This window comes from Nicotiana tabacum, chromosome 10, assembly GCF_000715075.1.
Source record: "Nicotiana tabacum cultivar K326 chromosome 10, ASM71507v2, whole genome shotgun sequence".
Lineage (NCBI taxonomy): Eukaryota > Viridiplantae > Streptophyta > Magnoliopsida > Solanales > Solanaceae > Nicotiana > Nicotiana tabacum.
In genome coordinates, this window is record NC_134089.1 from 152188126 (window position 1) to 152199375 (window position 11250).

An 11250-nucleotide genomic window follows, 5' to 3' on the forward strand; every position below is an offset into this window, starting at 1 on the left:
AATCAGAAAGGAAAGAAAATTTTAAAGGCCCCTTTTTTCTTTTATTGCTTGATAAGCAGCAAAATTAAAGTTTCTCACAACAAAAATAGATATTTTCCTTCTTACGCAATTTTTAGAACTAAAGTTGGAATACAAATGCCTAACTATTAGTTTAGTCCAAGATACGATTTTCTTCGTTAAAAGATGTAGAAAAAGTCAAAACTGGATAATTATAGTAAACCTCAAAAGTTCTAAATATATTAGGACATCTTAAATCAAATAATTCAAATAAGAAAATATTTAGTAACCTAAATTTTAGTTGATTTCAAGTCAAATGACTATTTTATTCAATGTGAACTCTATTTTAAAAGGGTAAAAAAGGCGAATGACATTTCGTTAAGGGCCTTCATGTTTTTAATAAGGACAATTATTTACCTTAACCAATGAAAATTGCCAAAACTTTGGGTAAATTTATGTGATGAATGCAACGATCCAAACAACATGTACAACATTTATAAGTGACTTTAAACCAATAATCATACATGAGACATAAATCAATTATCATATATGAGACATATAGTTGAATTATTACATAACTTCAAGAATATAGTACAAGATAGAAATTTATCGAAGTGACAAGCAAATACGCTACGGGGACGTCAGTTTATGACAAAGAATGTAGAATAATATTTTCTTTTATAGTTATAAAATTCTAGAAACCTAAATTGATTCCAAAACAAAGAGTAAAAACGGAAAGGATAATCCTAATACGTTATTGATTCCAAAACATTGGGAATGTCACAACCCTAAACTCGAACCCGGTCGTGATGGTGCCTCTCGTGAAGATAAAGCCAGCCAATTATACCCAATTTACTTTTTAAACAGTTAAATATCATAAAAATAGTCTAAAACATGATGTAGCAATACTAAGTAGCGGATAATGTCAATAAGGTGCGGAAGTACAACCCAACACAGCCCTAACCGGGGTGTCACAAGTCACGAGCATCTACTAGGGTATAAATATAACTGAAAGTCTGAGTGTACAAATACAGACTAATGAATGAAGAGAGAGAGAGAAGTAGTGCTGCGAACGCCGACAACTACCTTGCTAAACTCCTATGACTCTGCCTCCGATCAGCCAAAACCCGCTACCGGGTGTATAAATACCTGAATCTACACACAAGGTGCAGGGAGTAAAGTGAGTACTCCAACTCAGTGAGTAATAATCATAACTAAAGTCTGAATAGTAAGAAATCACGTAAAACATACCAAGATGTTGTATAGGAGCAGTTCAAAACCAGTAAGAAAGCAGTGAAGCTGTAAAAAATCTCTTAAAATATCTTAGCTCAGTCTAAACTTCTTTGAAAATGACTTTTTCAACAGTTACGCAAATGAATGCAAAACAGGTAGTGCAGATAAGCACAGAAATCCGCCCATCGGGCACAAATACCATAGTTTAACAGGTAAATGACAGGTAAATATGAAAGATAAACACATAAAGGTTCGCCCCTCAGAAACAATGTCAACAACTCCGCCCCTCGGGCAATATCTCAGAATAATACCAGCCCCTCGGGCAATCTCATAGAATAATATCAGCCCCTCGAGCTATATCTCACATCACAATGGGTACCCGCGCTCACTAGGAGTGTACAGACTCCGGGAGGCACCCCTTACGGCCCAAGTGCAATATCAAGCCATCTCGTGGCATCAAATCTAGGCCCTCGGCCTCATATCAGTCAAGCCACCTCATGGCGTATATATCTCAAGCTCTCGGCCTCATAAACAATATCAACAAGCCACCTCGTGGCGTACATATCTCAAGCCCTCGGACTCAAATCAGTATCAGTGTTTCCTCACAACTAGGCCCTCGGCCTTACTCAATCAAAAATATTCACAAGCCCATCGGGCATTAGTAAAATAATATTTCTCAGCCCAAAATATCATTTGAGTCTCAAAACGGAGTAAAAATGGCTGAGTAGTAAAACAGTGGAAAGTAACATGACTGAGTTCAATTAATAAATCAAAACAGTGAGGAAATAGTAATAAAAATCTCTGAAGGGTTCAAATAGTTGGCACAAAGCCCAAATATGACAATCAGCCCAAATCATGATGATAGCAAATAAGTTTCAGTCAAATACGCGGTAAAATCATCAATCGGGACGGACCAAGTCACAATCCCCAATAATACACGACCCCACGCACGTCATCAAGCGTGTGCCTCACCTTAATATAGCACTACGATATGCAATCCGGGATTTCAAACCCTCAGAACATCATTTACAACCATTACTCACCTCGAACCGGCTAAATCTCTAACTCGCGACGCCTTTGCCCCTCGAATCGGCCTCCACGCGCGTCGAATCTATCCAAAATCCGAACGAATACGTCATAATATGCTAAGGTAACAAAGCCCAAGCGAAAACAATCGAATTACTACAAAATTCTAGGAATTGGTCATACCCGACCCCGGGCCCACATCTCGGAATTTGACAAAATTCACAAAACTAGAATCCTTATACCCTCACGAGTCTAACCATACGAAAATTATCCAATTCCGATACCATTTGATCCTTCAATTCATCATTTTATATTTTTGAAAAATTTCACAATTTTCTTCCCAAATTCCATCTCAAATCAAAGAATTAAATGATGAATTCAATGATGGATTCATGTACTCTAGCCAAATCTGAGTTAGAATCACTTACCACGATGAATTTCATGAAAAACCTTCAAAAAATCGCCAAAATACGAGCTCTCTAGGTCAAAATATCAAATAAAATCCAAAACTCCGTATTTATAGAGTACCCCACAGATTTTACCTCCGCGGTCCGCACAAAAACGACCGCGGCCGCATAGGCTTTCCTCTGCAGTGACAGACTTTAGTATTTTAGCCATAACTTCTGCTACAGATGTCCAAATTGCAATATATTTACCTTTCTGGAAACTAGACACGATGGACTACAACGTTTGTTTTTGAATCATCTCAAAATTCCTTGTAGATCAAAATATATGAGCTTTCGAAATTAAACCAGTAAAACATTCCCCACCGCGGCCGCACAACATTTTATGCAGTCCGCACAGCACCTACCGCGGCCGCACTTCATTTTGTGCGGTCCTCACAGCACATACTGCGGCCGCACTTCTTTTTGTGCAGACCGCGCGGGTGGGTTCCGAGGCCTGCAACCCTTCTGGACCTGCTACAGTTATGATTTTCGGCCTAAAACATCCCGGAACCTACCCGGAACTCCCGGAACTTCAAACCAATTGTACCAAGACAACCCATGACATCGTTCAAACTTGTTCAAAACTTCGGAACGCTCACAACAACATCAATCACCAATTTAATATAGGATTCAAGCCTAAAAACTCCAAGAATTCTTAAATTATGCTTTCGATCAAAATGTCTATCAAATCTCGTCCAAATGATCTGAAATTTTGTACACACATCCCAAATGACACAACGAAGCTACTGCAACTCTCAGAATTCCATTCCGACCCCTATATCAAAATCTCACCTATCAACCAGAAAGCGCCGAAATCTCAATTTCGCCAACCCAAGCCTAAACCTTCCACAGACTTCCAAAATGCATTCCGATCACGCTCCTAATTCCCAAATCACCTAACGGAGCTAACCAAATCATAAAAGTTCCAATCCGAGATCATATACAAACAAGTCAAATATTGGTCAAACCTTTCAAGTTTCAAGATTTAAACTGGGAACTGTTCTTCCAAGTTTATTCTGATTATCCTGAAAATCAAAACCAACGATTTACATAAGTCATATTATATCACACGGGGCAAGTCATGCTCGAGAACTAGCGAGCGAAATGCAAAAGCTCAAAACGATCGGTCGGGTCGTTACATCCTCTCCCACTTAAACATACGTTCGTCCTCGAACGTGCCCAGAGTTGTTCCAAAAGCCAATCAATTGCTGAATAACCTTACCATACATATACTCGGGGGTGATCCCACGTCACCCTATCTCACATAGGTTCGATAACACATTATAACTGAATTTTCACAATTCATCCTAGTCCATAAGCCATAGAACCACATTTCCTCTTCTAAAATCACCAACATGCTCAGAATCTCACATTTATACTGTGAATAAGCCCGAACTAGCTGTAGTAACCCATACCTGCAACCTCGGTGCCATTTCATGATAAACCATATAACTCAAATGCTTGTATCGATAACTTCTATTCACAGTAGTTGCCCACAACAACCGAATATCGGTAGAAAACCTCTTATCAACTAAAATCTCATTCCAACACTTTCATATACTGCCAATGATAAGTGAAACACACAGTAAGTCACAACTATTTCTTAGATCAACCATTCATGAAGCCACTTCTTCCTTGGCAAATACCACAGCAAATTTCTGAACCGAAGCTCGAAACTATCCTTCCAACATGCTAAAGTCGCATCCGTTCGTATTTATTAATGATCCACAACGATCTCCTCTAATCCAACACATTACTCTGGTGACATGACATGTCCATACAGGCCTAAGCCACAACTTGCACAATAAATGCACCAATACGCAACAGTCCGAACATACTCAAATCATGAAAATGACTCAAATGAAAGAGTTGTACCTCAGGTTCACCAGTACCACCGCAACACAAGGCTGAGAACTCATCTCACATCATAGGAACAGAACACATGAATCTAACCTGCAAGGTCATACCTCCACATATATTCGCTGCAATGCGCGACCTTATCCAAACACTGCTCCACTGGAACACCTCAAGTCACTCTGCTCGAAATTGACGACCACACACAATTGATGTCTAGAATCAAAGTAAATCATCATAACCACGGTAAAGCAAGTACATAACATCGCACAACCCGAAAGGGCATAACAGATGCGTCATCCGCCAAGCAATATCCAATACTCCCTCCGCTCGAATTTTGTTGCGAGACCCCAATAACACCGCACCATATGTGCCGATAATCAATAAATCCTAACGCCTCGCAAAACGGAAAGGTAACTCATAGGTCTCCCCGGATTACTAATAAGCTCAATAACCGACGAATCAACACCTCTCTCAATAATACAATTCGGAGCCAACCAAGCCGACTCAAGTTAGAACACGCATCCATATTGGCCTGCCAACGAACTCCTTATCAAGGTGAAGCTGCTCATTCCACCCCTTTAACTCTGCCGGTGCCATACGATACGGTGTCCGACATTAAATCAATGCCGAAATCAACAACCCTGCCCGGCAACATGCTCGACCACAAGAAACACATTCGAAAAGTCCCTTACCACCGGAACTGAATCAATGGTAGAAGCCTCTACACTGACATCCATCACGAAAGCCCAAATAAGAAAGACAATCCTTCCCAGGCGTCCGTTGGGGCTTCGAAATATAAAACCACTCCACTAGGGCATAATCCTACGGACCTCGCCACTCAATCCGTGGCATTTCCGGCATAGCCAACAACGTCGCCTTAGCGCAATAGTCTAGAATGACACAACACGAAAACAACTCTAATCATAACTATAGTCTGAATGGTAAGAAATCACGTAAAACATATCAAGATGTTGTATAGGAGCAGTTCAAAACCAGTAAGAAAGCAGTGAAGCTGTAAAAAATCTCTTAAAACATCTTGGCTCAGTTTAAACTTCTTTGAAAATGACTTTTTCAACAGTTACGCAAATGAATGCAAAACAGGTAGTACAGATAAGCACAGAAATCCGCCCATCGGGCACAAATACCATAGTTTAACAGGTAAATAACAGGCAAATATGAAAGATAAACACATAAAGGTTCACCCCTCGGGCATAATGTCAACAACTCCGCCCCTCGGGCAATATATCAGAACAATACCAGCCCCTCGGGCAATTGCATAGAACAATATCAGCCCCTCGGGCTATATCTCACATCACAATGGGTACCCGCGCTCACTGGGGGTGTGCAGACTCCGGGAGGGGCCCCTTACGGCCCAAGCACAATATCAAGCCATCTCGTGGCATTAAATTTAGACCCTCAGCCTCATATCAGTCAAGCCACCTCGTGGCGTATATATCTTAGGCCCTCGGCCTCATAAACAATATCAACAAGCCACCTTGTGGCATACATATCTTAGGCCCTCGGCCTCAAATCAGTATCAGTGTTTCCTCACAACTAGGCCTTCGACCTTACTCAGTCAAAAATACTCACAAACCCCTCGGGCATTAGTAAAACAGTATTTCTCATCCCAAAATATCATTTAAAATATTATTTAAGTCTCAAAACGGAGTAAAAATGGTTGAGTAGTAAAATAGTGGAAAGTAACATGATTTAGTTCAATTAATAAATCAAAACAGTGAGGATATAGTAATAAAATTCCCGAAGGGTTCAAATAGTTGGCACGAAGCCAAATATAGCAATTAACCCAAATCATGATGATATCAAATAAATTACAGTCAAATACGCGGTAAAATCATCAATCGGGACGGACCAAGTCACAATCCCCAATAGTACACGACCTCACGCTCGTCATCAAGCGTGTGCCTCACCTTAATATAGCACTACGATGTGCAATCCGGGGTTTCAAACCCTTAGAACATCATTTACAACCATTACTCACCTCGAACCGGCTAAATCTCTAACGCGCGACGCCTTTGCCCCTCGAATCAGTCTCCAGGTGCGTCGAATCTATCCAAAATCAGAATGAATACGTCACAATATGCTAAAGGAACAAAGCCCAAGCGAAAACAATTGAATTACCACAAAATTCCAGGAATTGGTCAAACCCGACCCTCGGGCCCATATCTTAGAATTTGACAAAATTCACAAAACTAGAATCCTTATACCCTCACGAGTCTAACCATACGAAAATTATCCAATTCCAATACCATTTGGTCCGTCAATTCATCATTTTACATTTTTGAAAGATTTCACAATTTTCTTCCCAAATTTCATCCCAAATCACGAATTCAATGATGGATTCATGTACTCTAGCCAAATCTGAGTTAGAATAACTTACCCTGATGAATTTCTTGAAAAACCTTTGAAAAATCGCCAAATTTCGAGCTCTCTAGGTCAAAATATCAAATAAAATCCAAAACCTCGTATTTATAGAGTACTCCATAGATTTCCACCTCCGCGGAGCGCACAAAATCGACCGCGGTCCGCATAAAAACGACCGCGGCCGCACAAGCTTTTTTTCGGCAGTGATAGGCTTTAGTATTTTGGCCATAACTTCCGCTACATATGTCTAAATTGCAATATCTTTACCTTTTTAGAAACTATACACGAAGAGCTACAGCTTTTGTCTTTGAATCATCTCAAAATTCTTTGTAGATCAAAATATATGAGCTTCCGAAGTAGGACCAGTGAAACATTTACCACCGCGGCCGCACAGCATTTTGTGCGGTCCGCACAGCACCTACCGCGGCCGCACTTCATTTTGTGCGGTCCGCACAACACATACCGTGGCCGCACTTCTTTTTGTGCGGACCGCGCGGGTGGGTTCCAAGGCCTGCAACCCTTCTGGACCTGCTACAACTATGATTTTCGGCCTAAAACATCCCGTAACCTACCCGAAACTCCCGAAACTTCAAACCAATTGTACCAACACATCCCATGACATCGTTCAAACTTGTTCAAAACTTCGGAACGCTCACAACAACATCAATCACCAATTTAACATAGGATTCAAGCCTAAGAACTCCAAGAACTCTTAAATTATGCTTTCGATCAAAAAGTCTATCAAATCTCGTCCGAATGACCTAAAATTTTGCACACACATCCCAAATGACACAACGAAGCTACTATCACTCTCGAAATTCTATTCTGACTCTTATATCAAAATCTCACCTATCAACCGGAAAGCGCCGAAATCTCAATTTCGCCAACCCAAGCCTAAACCTTCCACGGACTTCCAAAATGCATTCCGATCACGCTCCTAATTCCCAAATCACCTAACGGAGCTAACCAAATCATAAAAATTCCAATCCGAGATCATATACAAACAAGTCAAATATTGATCAAACCTTTCAAGTTTCAAGCTTTAAACTGGGAACTGTTCTTCCAAGTTTATTCCGATTATCCTGAAAACCAAAACCAACGATTTACATAAGTCATATTATATCACACGGGGCAAATCATGCCCGAGAACTAGCGAGCAAAGTGCAAAAGCTCAAAACGACCGATCGGGTTGTTACATGGAAGAACAAAAGGAGAAGCCTAATTCGGTCAGTAAACTTTGAAGAATTTGAGTCCTAAACTAAGACCAAATAAACAATGGAATTTGAATCCCAAATTGATCAAAAGGGACGTGTCCTAAACTAAGACCAAACAGATAATGGAATTTGAATTAGCCGATAATTAGCTTTTTTATTTATTTTGAAAGAAACGAAAGGAGAAGCCTAATTCGATCAGTAAACATTGAAGAATTTGAGTCCTAAACTAAATGGAATTTGAATCCCAAACTGATCAAAAGGGACGCGTCCTACACTAAGACCAAATAGATAATGGAATTTGAATTAGCCGATAATTAGTTTTTATTTATTTTGAAGAAAATAGTTATTACATTTACAATTATATCCAACATATAATGCACTTACGAAGGGTAAAAAAGGCGAACGACATTTCGATTGTCTTCGTGCTTTTAATATATATATATATATATAATGTACTTCACCAGATTTTTTATTTATAAATTAGCAATTAAAAAAAGGTGTTTAGATAGTTTTCAAACGTGATGAATGTTGTATGAGCAATAACAAAAGAAAACGACAATAGCCTAATTTGTTTTTGACTTTGTAAAAAGTTTAGCAGATATTGGTAGGTAAAGTATCGATTATAGTTATGTTACATACTTATAACATAGTTAAATAAGATATAAGCTTAATCAATATAAATAAAAAGATTTAATAACCAGAATATTAATTGATTTTAAAGTTCTAAATGCTAGAAAATGATAAAATTATAATTTTATTCAATATAAAATTTACTTTTAAAGGTAAAATTGAACAATTTGTTGACCTTCTATGTTAATTTTTCTAATATATTAGGATTTTAAGATCAACTAAAAATTGTTTTATTAGATCCTTGCATATTTGTGTAGGTAGGAAGTCTCTAAAATCACTTACGATTTCAATTATCTTATCTAAATTATTTCATTATTTGAACAGTGTAAAATAATTGTCTGTGTGTGTGAACATATATATTACATTTTCATATTATTTTGAATTAGTATCTGACTCAAGCAATATTTCAAAACACTAATCATTCCACAAATATACAGATCCAAAATTTCTATTAATTACGGTTAAATATTTGTATAAATTGTGTACTCATTGAAATAGTTACACGCGCAAAACGTGTACCCTAAAACTAGTTTTATCAAATAGTGTGGACAAGGAAAGGCCCACGAAAACAAAAACAAAAGAGAAAATGACAGTAAGAGACTTTTAAAATCATATTTGCATATTGAACTTGATTTTTTTTAGAGGAATTTTTAAAAACTAAAATTGTTTAGTGACTATTAACTTCTTATAGTTATTATACACATAATTACTTCCTATAGCTACTATTCAGTTGTTACGGTAGTATATTTGCTGTGTTCGCGTTGCTGTATTCATGAATACAACAGCAAAAAGCGTCTAAAAATCAGGGTAGTCCAGTTGTACGCGCATGTATTCACATATATTCGCGCCATGTATTCATGAATACAGCATCAAAAAACGCCTAAAATGAGGGCAGTCCAGTTGTACGCGCATGTATTCACATTGTCACGACCCCAAATACCCGGTCGTGATGGCGCCTATCATATTACTAGGCAAGCCAACTCAAACCATTAACTACAACGAATTCCTTTTATAAAACCATTTTCTAACAAAAGTTTAAATACCAATTTTCATAATAAGTGTTTAAAAACAACAAAATATAAGCGGAAGTCAAATAAACATGAACTACACTGCCCCAAATATCTGTTGTCACGAGTTTAGAGCCTCTACTACATAACTGACTGTCTGATACAACATAAGTCTAGAAAATACGGAAAAAACAAGATAAGGAGGAGAAAATAGGGCTGCGGACGCCATGCAGCTACCTTGAAATCTCCGGCAACCTCTGGATCAACCGAGGACCGTCACTCTACCACTCGGGCACCTGGATCTGCACGCAAGGTGCAGGGAGTAACGTGAGTACGCCAACTCAGTAAGTAACTAAAGTAAATAAGGTCTGAAAGCATTGACGAGCAGTTAAAAATCATATAACTGAATAAACAACAGGATAACAGGTCAACTTCATAGTTTAAAACCAGTTTCGTCATAAAATCATCAAATTTCAGTTTAAACGCTTGAAATCATATACTTAGCAATTTTTCCAACAGAGGCTTATTTTAAAAGAAGAGTGAAATTAGTAAAAATATCATAACTGGGCCCCTCGGGCGAGGTATCACTCAGAATATGGCCTCTCGGGCAGCCTCTCAGTTACTCGTGACTCAACTCTCGTCACTCAATACTCACTCTCATCATTCAGGCTCATTAATATCTCATAATAATAGAAATCATAGCAACCGCTGCGGCATGCAACCCGATCCATATATTTATAGTCGACTACGCTCACTGAGGGTGTACAGACTTCGGAGGGACTCCTACAATCCAAACGTCATATTGCTGCGGCGCGCAGCTCGATCCAATTGCTGTGGCGTGCAGCCCGATCCAGTATATATATCGCTGCGGCGTGCAGCCCGATCCATACCTCACATATAAGTATATAGGTATCCTCACAATTGGGTTCTCAACCTCTCTCAGTCCTTAACCTCACAGCCTCTCGGGCACAACAATAGAAACCAGGGAACTCAGCCCAAACAGTCCTCATAATTAGAAGTGGAGTGATAAAACCAGTCTTAAACATTTAAATAGGTAAAAACATGATTGAGGATATGCTTTCAACAAATAAAGTGAGGGAAAACAGTAAAAATATCCATAAGGGTATCAACAGGTCGGCACAAGGCCCCGAACATGGCATACAACCCATACAGTATAAATGACTAAAGTACGGAGATGTCATAAGGTTTCAAATCAAATACGCGGCTCAATAGTTGCTACGGGACGGACCAAGTTACAATCCTTATCGGTGCACGCCCACCCGCTCGTCACCTAGCATGTGCGTCATCGCATTTATCAAAACAAGTCAAATACTCTTGGTTTGTACCCTCAGTTCCAGATTTACAATGGTTACTTACATCAAACGGTAAAAATACTACTCAGCGACGCCTTTGCCCCCCGAATCGGCCTCCACTTGCATCGAATCTATCTAAAATCAG